Source organism: Lepisosteus oculatus, chromosome 25 (genome assembly GCF_040954835.1).
Source record: "Lepisosteus oculatus isolate fLepOcu1 chromosome 25, fLepOcu1.hap2, whole genome shotgun sequence".
Taxonomy (NCBI): Eukaryota; Metazoa; Chordata; class Actinopteri; order Semionotiformes; family Lepisosteidae; genus Lepisosteus; species Lepisosteus oculatus.
This window is the reverse complement of record NC_090720.1, coordinates 2,278,252-2,290,858: the sequence shown is the minus strand read 5'-3', so window position 1 is coordinate 2,290,858 and position 12,607 is coordinate 2,278,252. Positions and strand designations below refer to the sequence as shown.

At 43.6% G+C, this 12,607-nt stretch overlaps 1 long non-coding RNA gene across 1 annotated transcript in view; it reads right to left on the bottom strand.

Annotated features, from left to right (window-relative positions):
* LOC107075549 (uncharacterized) overlaps nt 1–11,070 on the bottom strand; it is a 32,267-nt gene extending 21,197 nt beyond the window's left edge. Inside the window, exons 1-2 of the long non-coding RNA XR_001477058.2 lie at nt 10,968–11,070; nt 9,735–9,889 (exon numbers count right to left, since the gene is read on the bottom strand). This is a non-coding gene — a long non-coding RNA (uncharacterized lncRNA). The remainder of the gene's footprint in view (nt 1–9,734; nt 9,890–10,967) is intronic.
* Nucleotides 11,071–12,607: the final 1,537 nt, after the last annotated feature.

Here is a 12,607-nt window from a genome sequence, read left to right as displayed (position 1 = left end):
CAGGCTCTCATTGTCATTTGTGCCACAGCCCTATGCTGAGAATTACTGCTGCATTGTAGCTCTCTCTTGGTTTCCAATGCAGGGACAAGGGACTCCGTAAACATCACACGTTTCAGCATCACAGTCCGGTACAGATCCAATATCGTACTGGGTGAGGTCTCAGTTCTAGGTCATTCTTTATTTTGTATTTTATTATACTATGGAACAAGTAAGGGTTTATTCCATGCTGAAAAGAGAAGAAAAGAAACACAACATTTCAGCTGCGGAGCCTTCTTCAAGCCGAAACCTTGGAACAAATTCTTAAAAGACAAACATGCCCTGTGCTAAAATACACCTTTTAGCCCATTTGGTGGTGCTTTATCAAAATAAAGGGCTTTGAGGCTGTACTTCGTAGGCTTCTTAATAGCTCTTTAGGGCACATGACACAACGCAAAAAAACACCTCTTTATAATCACATTTTCGAACGGGACAACATGCGCATGGGTGCCCATGAGTCATGTTCAGATCAGCCTCAACGGGAAGTTCTGTTCAGGCTGAGGGTGAGAGCAGCTGCTTTGGTGCTCTACTGACCTTTGACCCTCACTAGGAGCCTCACTCCCAATGGCCGAGCTCTCGTCCTGATTTTACAGCATTCCTGAACGTGCTTCCTGCGCTGTAATTACCCTGTAATTCATTATGTGTTGTAAAGAATATTGACCCTGTGTAAACCTATATTTACTGTGGTTTAGTTAATGAATTATTTTTAATTAGAACTTTCTCCTTACCAGTTTTGAGTGGAAAGGTGATACAAAATAACATTACACATTTATCAGAGAAACTTAAAAGAGTAGAAGTACATCTGTACAGTAGGAAGACTGGTAGGAAAAGTGAACCTCAAAATAAAAGGCTGAAAACAAAATAAAATAAAAGAGAATAAATTAATAGATGTGGTAACTGAAAATAAGATTAGACGAACGTGAAAGAATAATCAGCAACAGCAGGTTTTTTTTAAATCGAAATGTGGACGGTGTCTACAAGATTTAAAAAACATAGCTCTTGATGAAAATGACAGAAGGGATTTCAACAGATTTTGGGATCTTAACATATTACAATAACCGAAAATATAAATCAAACAAAACAAAATAAAAACAAACAATACGTTCCAATTCCTAGATGTTACCCTGTTAAATCTGTCATTTTTTCCTGTAAGCCTTGTTAAGTATTAGAAGCTCTTGTTTTCTTAAAGCTCAGTTGTTTCAGTTTCATTTACAGATCTTTAGAATTTTTTGTCTCCACCTTCCTAATTAATCGCACGTCTCTGTGCCATTTTACAGTTTAAAAAATGTAGTACGTTTATATCAGATTGAACCTTCCGAGAGCTGCTGTAGTACCGCTGCCAATAACTGGAAACATCCGCAGAGCGAGCAGGAACAATCCACTTTTGAAAGGGCGTTATCGCTTGTATGGTTAAATCATTTCTGCCAGATACTTGCACTTGTTAATTTGACCACATCCTGTTATTTTATTTGTGTTATAAGTTGTTTACTTCTGTCTTTCACTGCCTCGCGTTCTGATGTCAGTATCTGCGCATGATCGCCTTTACCAAGTGAGAATTTGTTCTCAGCTGGTTTTATCTGCTTAAAGGGTGACATAAAAACTCAGGTTTCACCAGCCCTTACTTTGTCACTGCCGAGCAAAACAAAGCAGTTGTTTTTTCGTAATTGCTTTGTTTTTTTCGGCAGATGTGATTACTACATTAGGCGTATTAGCTTAGCAAAAAATAAATGTGTAATAAAGTTTAAAAAAGGGTTGTGTGAAAAGCCACTGGACGTGATAGATTAATGGTAGGTTTTGCCTCAGGGGCTGTTCGGAAAAAAGGGGACCCCCAATGAGTTCATTTTTTACGGCTTTGGTTATGCATTCAACATACTAATTGAATTTCAGTGTAAGTTTTACAAAATCTTTATTACACCGGCTCTTGAAGTAAATTGCATGTGATTTGCCAAGGGATAGTCACCCATTAAGCCATTTTAATTGTGACATGCACTTCTTACACACCTGTTGATTTCTGTCTTAATTTTCTGTCTCATCTTTCTTTTCTGCAGTTGAGTTTAGCTGAGGTTTTGATTATGTTACAGTAGCAAATCGCCCCCCCATCCTCTCAGTCAGTCTTGTGACGACTGTAATATTGTATTTATTTCATGTACACATTTCAAGTACTATGTATTTTGTGCTGTAAACCACGCAAACGCGTAATTATTTATGAGGAACAACGCAAGATGTAAATGGACAAAGATAAAAAAATAGCCATCAATTTAAGCTCCAAGCTGTAAAATACAACAAATGCTGGAGCGTTTTTGAGCATGTTATTATTTAAACCCTACCGTGCAAGGAGGACAGGCCTCGAGTTGTCAGGGCTGATTAAGAAATGGAGCTCCTACTTGATGGGGACAAACTACAGTAAAGCTTGTGAGCTGAAGAGGAAGGAGTCTGACTGTTCGCGAAAGAAGCAGAAGCGGATTTGAATTTTCTTTTTGCTCACAAACCGAGCAGGAGATGGAACCAGCCTCACAAGCCGGCTGCCCCACGCTTCCGCGGGAGTTTTCGCATAATCTAGGGGACATAAGTGAGAGACGTCAAATACCAGCACACTGCTCATGACCTCGGACAGAGGGGAGAGCAATGCAAATCCTACTCAATACAAACACCCGGACATGCGTGATATTCGCAAAAGGTACTGTAAAGGTACTGTAAATGATTCCATTAATCCACTAGGTCACCAGCTATGCTTTTAAATTGAATCTTTGGCTGAATGAATCACCCTGTACACAAAACATCTATTAGAAATCACTTTCTGCTTAATCTGTATATCTCCGCGAACTGTTTAATTTTGCTCACTGGACACCAAACAGTTTTTAAAGACTTTCGTTTCCTTTTTTTGGTTGATGGTCTTATGAATGTTGCAAAACTGAGGTGGCTTAGACACTAAGAAAGCACAAAGTAGAAGTTCCCTGAAGACCATTTCACATCTGCGAAATTCTGCACTCTTAACCGCTGCCCATCCCGAGATGAATGGTACTGTAAGGCTTCCCTTTGTCTCCACCTAGTGTTCAATTGTTGTCATGACAGCGTTTAGGACCCGGAAACCAAGACGGACCATCAGTCCGGATCTTTCAATTTTGATGGAATAGACATAACCTGCTACAGCTATTTACAAGATTTTATACCTTTTAGCAATAACGGTTTGTTTCCTTCGATTATCTCACATCTCCCTAGCCACGTCTAGGTCTTCGTCTAAACAGTGAATAATTACACAAGAGAAATCATACTGCTATATACTGTACACCGCTATAGGAGAGGTCTCCAAACATGGTCCTTAGCCCACACACCAGTAGCTTGTAGCTGTAATACGTCAACACTGAACAGAGGAAAAGATGCCATCTATTTAAAATCCTCAGGCACTCACAAAGTCATCCCAGCAGGCTTCTTCTGAATGAGCAGTGAAAAGTGACCCAGAGGACACATGTGGAAACTGAGTAAATGCATTTAAAACTGAGAACAGGGGGCACTTCTTTACCCAAAGGGTTGTGGGAGTCTGGAACAAGCTACCCAGCCTGGTTTGATTCAAGAGCACCGCATGAGATCCTTCGATCAATTAACTACTGATTCCCAAATGGGTTAGAGGGGCCTCCTCTCGTTCGAAACTGTACTAGTGACTCATCTTCTTCGCACTGTAAGACCTGTGGCAGAGAACATCACTATGACACTTCCATCTCACACCCAGAATACTGCCCAGTCAGACAAACGGCTTCTCTGACCCATGTTGTGGGACTGGTAGTGTACCTCACTGGTGTACTTTTCCAGGCTCATCGGCTGGTCTTTACACTGCGCCCTAGCATGCTAGTGGAGGAAACCTAAGCAGAAATTGCACTTGTGTCATGCACTAGGAAAAACGTTGCTTTTGTCGATGTCTTATTTGTTGCCATCCCGCATGACAGAACCTGCAATCGCTTCAGGAAACACGCGCCCTTCTAAAAGTCACATGAATTCTGATGACCAAGCACACACGGGGACCTTACGAGGCTCAGTTACCCCCTTTCCCCTCACTGGCCGATTCCTATTGGACACTGCTGACCTCTCGACAGCCAGCCAGGTGAGTGTGTGGGTAGGCACCAACCACAGAGTCATACATTACCTCCAAGGCCAAGCTGAGCTTAATGCTGACTTAGTTTTCAGAAGTCTCAGGCAACAAGCCACAACTCAATGCATTTTTGTTGTCATGCACAGGAATTATAATAGTGTGTCAGAGTTGTCAGGGCTCAGTCCTGGATCATCTTTCATTCCAATATACCAACACTTACAATGTGTCAACACTTAGGTCAACAAACATTGATGCATTTTATTTCTGCACTGTCACACAATGTCACAAAGGAAAGGTAGCAAAAGCACACCCTGCCCTACAGTCTTCAGACCAGTTCATTCCCCAGCAAAACTGTTCATTCCAAACAGGGCAGATCCCACACCCTTCTCTTCCTCAATACGCTTTTCCAGACAGTGCAGGGAGGACCGTCTTTCACAAGGTCACTGAGCAGGTCGAAAAATACAGGGACGAGATTTGACTTCATCAGCAAACATCCTCAGCAGCTGCGGCAGCTCTTAACCTGCCTTCTAGCAGTAGTGACAGGATAGTTTTTGGCAACCAAAGGCCGTCCGACAGAAATATCATATATCCGCAACGAAGGCCAAACGCTTGTTTTTCCTGCCGGTAGGTTTGGGTGTAAATCCGGGGGTGTGAAGTGTGTTTATCACAGTGTTCTGTATCAAGGCTGTTCTCGAGCCACAGTCACGGGGGGTGTGTGTGTGTGTGTGCGTGTGATCTGTGGGACACAGGCTGTGTTTGCGTGACACAATGCAATACCAGGGTGGTCCTTGCTCGGATCTTCTCCAGGTCTGCGATCCATATGAGAATCTAGGAAAAGCCTGAATCTCAGCAATACCGTGCTGGGGCCTTTCGATCGGATTGTTTCTGAATGCTAACCCCCCTACCTCGCCCCGCTAACCCAGCGCTAATTACACCCAGGACGAAGACACACACGGAAAGCCCTTGAAAATAAGGCTTCGGCACATCAGCTTCTGTTCAGCTGGAGGGTTCTCTGCCTTCTTCAGACAACCTTACCCCCACCCCCGAGCCCTCCTAACCTCTGTAGCCGAAAGTGAGCACTACTCCTCTCTCTCATTAACCGCAAGAGTCAGATTTTTCAGATGATGAGCAATTAAGACAGAAATTAACACGCACAATCAGGCCAGCTCCTCGTTGCTACTGCCGCTGCCGCTGCTGTTGTTGTTGTTAAGCAGGGCTTTTATTTATTTTTTTCCCTGCCACCTTTCTGCTAACTAGTACTTCTGTAATGCGCTCGTATCTCTCCTGCAGCACTCTGCCAGCTCTTAACAAAGCCTAACTGCTCAGTGTAAGGCAACAAATGGAAGATAATAGGGCACGTCGAATGTTAACAATTAGATCTTAATCAAAGCCAGCTCACGAAGACTGCTCTTTTATCCCTGGAATTCAGAGGAACGCAAACAAAGCAGCAGAAACTGCCAAGATAAAATACTACTTCTGAATAATCATGTCACTCTGTTTAAAAGCCAAGTCATCTCCGTACTGTTAAACCTGCTTGCCGAGATGGTGCGCTAGAAGACCCACATGTTCGATAAGACGACCGCCATCTTTATAAGAGACATCTCCCTAGCCGTTCTGTGGATAATTCTGCGATACAGATGAATAGTGAGGAACTGGAAAGAGCCTGACTGCTCTCCCACGGGTCTGGTCTCTGGGTGCCAGCCCAGCAGTGAAACCCCCACAGACACTGGCAAGCCCATCGGGTCCGGAGGGGGAAAAGGCGATGACAGGTCAGGAGGACATTAACTGCCTTCTGAGACGGGAAATTTGGGCAAAGGCCAGCATGTGTTAAAAGACCGGTTGTCTTCTTGCCTGGTGGCTTGCTCCCTTTATACACCCATTGACAGGGTTGGATCTACAGCACAGACTAACACAGTCTATGGAACCATAGCTAAGACCATCATTCTCACGCTTGGCCAGACCTGAAATGTATGATTACTAGGATCAAACTGCATCAACGACCAACTCAGCTACTTAAAAATCATAATGTAGTCTTCATATTGATTGTTGAGGAATGCTTACCTATTCTTCAATGGCACAGCTGTCGTATTATATAAATGGGTGCAAAACACCTTAACTTTAGAAGCATCAGTGATGGCTACGTTTGAGATCCATCTACTGCCTCAGCCAGATCTCGACTTGACAATTAGATTTAAGACACAACAAGAAAACTGGCAGTTTTCTCTCTAAGGAGGCCAACATTTTCCATCTCCAGTGGAATATAGTGTTCTCTGAAGCATACAACAGGTTCCCAGTAACAGGCTCTTTTCACACTGTGACCAAATACACTGTATATGCTTTACAGATGAAGACCAGGCTGCCAGGAAAAAATGCACAGGCTGATCGGAACCCATTTTTTTTTTCTTGAGAGAGTAAAGAAAAAAAAGGTAAAACATCCGATTTCCTCTACTCCATGGAAAGAGCTACGTCTGCCTTGTTTTGAAACAAAATTTCCCTCAAAAGCCCTTTCTGAAAACTAAACAAAATTGACAGTCTCTGGATTTATGGACCTCTCCTCCTTTGTTTCAGCCTGCAGTGTTTCGAACTTTGCCATGGAAACTCGGTGATTATTTACTCTCCTGCTATATTACAATAACCTTCCCTTTCCTGAACAAACAACGAAGGAAATGGCAGGTCAAGCCTTTTTTTCCCTTTTTATTATCTGGCAAATTCAGATTCCAAATGTTTTTAGGACATTTTGCGTCTGTTTCCAGAGACACAGGGTCGGTATTTTAAAATTGAATTTGAATTTGTTTTTCTACCCTGGAGCTCCCAAACAACTCAATACTGACTTGGAATGAATCATAGCAAACAGATGCACACAGGACGGAGTGTGAGACGTTCATTTCTTTCTTCTTCATAATCAGTTATTATTGTGAAGCCTTCACTGCCTTCTCTGCTTAGATGTCAGCTCATTAAGGACACCAAACCATCAAACAAAACGAATTAGAGAGGCCTTGAACAGAGCAGACTAGTATCTCCAAACCAATTCGTTAGGAAGGCATCATTAAACTGGAGGACAGGCCATGCTGCAGCGATCTTTAGATCAGTGCATCTGGTATCAATAGTCAATACTGTATTTGCAACAGAGGGATTACTGTCCAGTGACACAGTGTCTAGCAGACTGACAAATATCCCTTTTCATTAAATTCCAGTCATCTTCGGCTTCATCTCAGTGCTCTCGATCTCAAACTGTCTCAAGTTTTTCGTACGATGTCAAGTTCTCACAGAAAAGCTGGATATGTAAAAGGGTGACAACTCTCATTCGGGACCTTGTGGTTTTCATGCCTGCGGGGTCTGACTGAAGCTATTGAGCTTGAAGAAGAAGAAACAAACCTGGTTCAGCCCTTTATGATGCAGAACTGAGCATTCCCAGTGAGGAAAAAGGTGAAACCCACACTTCGGAAAAGTGAAAAGAAGCATTTTGCCATGATATGAATGAACAAAAGGATGAGGTACAAACAAATAGGTATCTGGTAGCTTGACTCTGTGCTCTAGGCAGGGCCTGGTGCAGACACTATTTATGCAATGGTGATGGGACTGCTGGTAGCCAATATGTTCAGGGGTGCCCATTTTAATATGACATGGCTCAGTAGTTATGATAACGATAGCCCCTGTGGGTATCTGCAGAAACATGCGCAGGACAAATTCATTCCACGCTAATAAAAATGCCTTCAAAAACAAGGTGCTGTCACACATACTGTATGAGAGTCCTTTTCTCAATAGTGATATGCTGTTTGTAGAGTCATGCTGAAACACATCTGAGCGATAATGCACAACACAATTTAAACTCTGAACAAGAAATAGCCTGGCTTCTCTAAATATGTCATGAGCTTTTTGTGGTTTCATACATAATTAAGGAACATTCCGCTAGTTTGTGAACCCACTACACACTAAGCATTGCCTTAAGGTGTCTGCCCCTTAATATTAACTTAAATATGAAGTAACAGTTTAGAAACTCATGTTTAACTTCTATTATTAGGGTTTTCTCCTTCTTACCATGTTAGAAAAGTTCTTATTCTTTCACCAGTATCTTAGCACACTTATTTTAGTGGGGATTTGCAACCTAGTCCCATGTTGAAAAGGCAGATCCTTGTAATGCAACATCTCAGATCTTCTGCCAGTTCTATAATTCACTAATCCACCCATTCAAGATGTTTGGCTTTTTTAAACTAGCCGTTAAATATTCTGACTTCCATTCAGTGGAACGTTTTTGAAATCTCACAAACATGGGTGTCTAAGAATTTCACAATAAATTAAATAAACTAAAAATGTTTTCCACTATGTGTATTCAAGAGTTTCCTGCATTTTAAAGTTTTTTTCCTAAATAAAGTTTTCAAATACTAAGACATGTTATTAAGTATTGAGAACACTACGCGCTCTTTGCAGATAAAATCTTGATCTTATTAATTGATATCACACAAGTGCATGACTTGCATGAAAAATTTGTCGGCATTTACGGCAATTCAAACAATAGCAGTCATATCACCCTGCAGCTCACAGCTGGCAGCCCACTGAAGCTCAGCAGTGTGAGCCTGGCCAGTACCTGGATGGGAGACCTCCTGGGGAAAACTAGGCTTGCTGCAGGGGAAACTCACCCTGCAGACGGTGTGGGTCCTAATGCCCCAGTATAGTGACGGGGACACCATGTCAAGATTCCCTCCCCCTTAAGGGCGCTCCATCTCCGGTTTTTAACTCCGTCTTGGATGGACCTCCCGGCTCTGGACATTTGCCTCGTCAAGGATTTCCCTATGGACACTCTTTGGACTGTTTGCCTTGGACTCACCCCCCAGAACACCAGCGCACCGTGGACACACCCCCTGTTTTCCTTCCAGCCCCCTCGCATGGTTTTTTTCCCATGTTTTCCTCACTCCCCGGATTGTGTTGTCTGCATAGGGTCCTGAAAGAACGCTTTGTTACACACCATACTGTAATAAGGCGATGTCCTTCGGATGAGACGTAAAACCAATGTCCTAACTCTCTTTGGTCATTAAAAATCTCAAGGCATTTCTCAAAAAGAGTAGGAGTGTTACACTGGCATCCTGGCCAAATTTCCCCCTGGCCTTTACCAATCATGGCCTTCTTATAATCCCCATCTCTGAACTGGTTTCATCACTCTGTTCCCCTCCCCACTGATAGCTGGTGTGTGGGGAGCGGACTGGCGCACTGTGGCTGCTGTCGCACCATCCAGGTGGGGCTGCACACTGGTGGGGGTGGAGGGGAATAAGTGTAAGAAATTATTATTAATATTCTTTCAAGTACACAACTTGTCATGTATACGTCAAGGCCCAACATGGAGGCAGAGAAAGAACACGAGCGCAATCCTTTCCACTGGGAAGTATTCTCATTAGCTCACCAGGCAACGAGGGAGGAAAAGAGGGTGACAGGAGCCAATGACTGTGGAGGAGAAGCAGGTGCTATTAAATCAGAAACGCCGTTCAGAAACATGCATCGTTCCCTCCCGATGTATTTTAAAACTGCTCCTGCTCCTTTTTTTCTCAGGAACACATGGGAACACTTAAGGCAGAGAGCTGGCAAGTGTCCTTAGCAACCCGCCGCATCTGTTTCCGTTTACCTTAGCGCTCTGACGCGATGTGCCCCTGTGCATCTGCTACTGTGCGGCGCGCGCGGTTCCGCATGGCTGCTCTCTCATTTCGGATCTGGCCGGGACCGGGAAGCTGAGGGGCGCTCCGACAGCCGACATCCCCTCTGCTGCCGGCCTAGAGAGAGCTGATGGGAGGAGGGGCGTCAGGGGGGAGCAGCCGATGCAGAACGCGCATGGCGTCTCCCTCGCCCACGGGTCCACCGCGACTGCGCCAGGAGGCCACTCAGCTGTTCGGTCAGGACGTCCAGCAGCTGTAGGCCGCGACTACACTGTTGACTATAGAACGGTCACAGTGGCCATTTTTCATTTGATACCCATCCAACCTGGGATCTGATGCCAACTGAAGCAGCAGTGCAGGCTCCTGTGCAGCCGGGCACATGTTGTGCCGCTAATTTCAGTCACACTGGGCTGGTTACTGTGGCTCAGACTCCGAACGCCTGCATCATAGAGCTCAGCCTGCACTCTTAACAAGCCCTCCTGGGGCACCGACCCCTCTGGGAGGCCTCTGAATTTCCTGATTTTGACTGAATGGTCAAGATCGGTCACTTAGAAATTTAAGAAGCGCCCTCTGCACAGTAATACCACACTCCGCAGTGTAAAAGTGACATGAGCAGAGCAGTCCATGACTGAAGAGGCCGCCCTGCGTTACAAGACTAGCAAACACTGTTGCTGAAAATGGGGAAAAAAAAACTTTTATACATATGAGTAATGCTTTAGGTTTTAATTTGCATTTTCTTTATTACAGGCTGAAGGATTCTTTATCTGCTTACTTGTTGCCTTTTGCCTCAGGTGATGTGTATTGCAAATAGCCTAATCACTAACAACTATGATGCAGAGCCCTGGCAATCAGTGCGCAGTGCTTCTCCAGATTCAGTGCCAAAAACTGGAGGTGGATACAATCCTCAATCACTTCTGCGAATCTCAGGGCAGAAAGGGCAGCTTCAGCTCGTTTTGCACATGGTAAAATATTCTGAAGATTACGTTTTCCTGTAGAACAATATAAGAAGTTAAAGTCCCGAACAAGGGAAACACTTCTGGGACACAAATCCTAGGTACCAGCCTCACAATACACAGCAGCAACGATGACCCCCATCTGTTCCCGACAATAATGAACGAGACACAGCAGGTCTTCTAGCCATGGGTGACTTTCCTCAGCCACACTGCCCTCTTTACACTCAAGCCGCTGGATAAATGTCAACACACCTGAATATGTACCGAAGACGGAGCCAACGACAATCCACCACTTCATCGGTACTCCAGACTCAGGGCTCTTCTGGTTTCGAAGTGCTGGAGAAGATCCTGGACAAGTTGGGTTGACTGGGCTCCATAATAGATGTTAGCTGGCTGGGGTGTGATTGGCAGGATCTCACCCTGATGAATGGAGGCAAAGGCAATCTTAGTGAACTGTCTACAAGTCAATCTAGAAATCTCGACATCTGAACAGTGTCTGCAGGTGCATTTTAACCCATGTCTGCGGAACTTCATGTGCAACCATCTCAAACATAATCACTCAAACTATTTTAAATGTAGAAAGAAGGATGTGAGATATCAGAGGCTGTGATGTGTTTGTGTGTGATGTCAGAGGAGTCGTGCGTGTGTGAGTTGTCAGGGGAGCAGTGCAGTGTGTGTGTGTGTGAGAGAGAGTTGTGAGAGGAGCAGTGAGTGTGTGTGTGTGTTGTGAGAGGAGCCGTGCAGTGTGTGTGTGTGTGTGTGTGAGTGAGTGTGTGTGTGAGTGAGAGTTGTGAGAGGAGCCATGCTGTACATGGACTGCTCCTAATTGTGGAACATCTACCAGATGTGCAACCCACATGCTTTGACCGAAATTAAAAAACAAACACATGAAAGGGATTTTTTCCCTTTGTAAAAAAAAAAAAACTGACAGTTGTCAGATAATATAATGGATGAGAAGAACCACATGAAACAAAGGAGGAGGATGTTGGTGCACTTTTGTGGTTCTATTGTGTTTCCTGTTCAGGAGTTCAGGGCCCATATGTCACCGAGGGGCTCAGAGAGGTTTTGTTCATGCAGATTTCTCACCCCCCCGATCTTCTCCTGCACAATGTCATCAGCGTGTGTGCTCTTAAATTTAATGGCCATATTTAAAGACATCAAACCACAAAAAACTAGCTTAAAATGTTAATTTCCTTTTAATCTGTTTGCCATTCCTAGTGTTTTTAAAGGATGTATATACATATTTAAATAATAAAGCAATCTTCAGTACAATCTATGCTCCACATTATTGAGTTGGTCACGATGTTTTATTGACCATACAGTAGAATACCAGAAGCTATATGGAACATGCTGCTTCATTACCCTTGGAAACTGCTTTAGATGTACTAGTATGACTAATACTGTACCATTTTAGCTAGTAATAATTTTTAAAAAGGGAATTTTAATAGGTGTTGTCAATGGGATTTGATTCATTCAAAGCAGTTTACAGCTGCTCTGTGGTAAGGATCACGCAAAGATTTCAACCACTAGTAAAGGTTACTTTGAACCAACCTGGCCTCTAATTATACTAACTCAAACACCAGCAAACAACCGATTTAAAAAAGGAGCCTTTAAACACAAAGTTTATATGACTTGGGTTGTAGGAAAACGGCAGCCACTATCTGATTACATTTAGTCAAGCACAGGAAAACACACATCAAGTGGAAAATCACCAATACCTACCTTTAAACATGGAAATAAAGAATTCATGATTTTTTAATAAGCTGCTGTTTTTGAAATGTGAATGAATTGCAAATGCCAGCATGTAAACCACATTCTGTATGTAAAGTAGCAGGCTACCAGTTACACCAACACTTCTGGGACTGAAGGCAGTGAAAACGAAATGTTAGCTC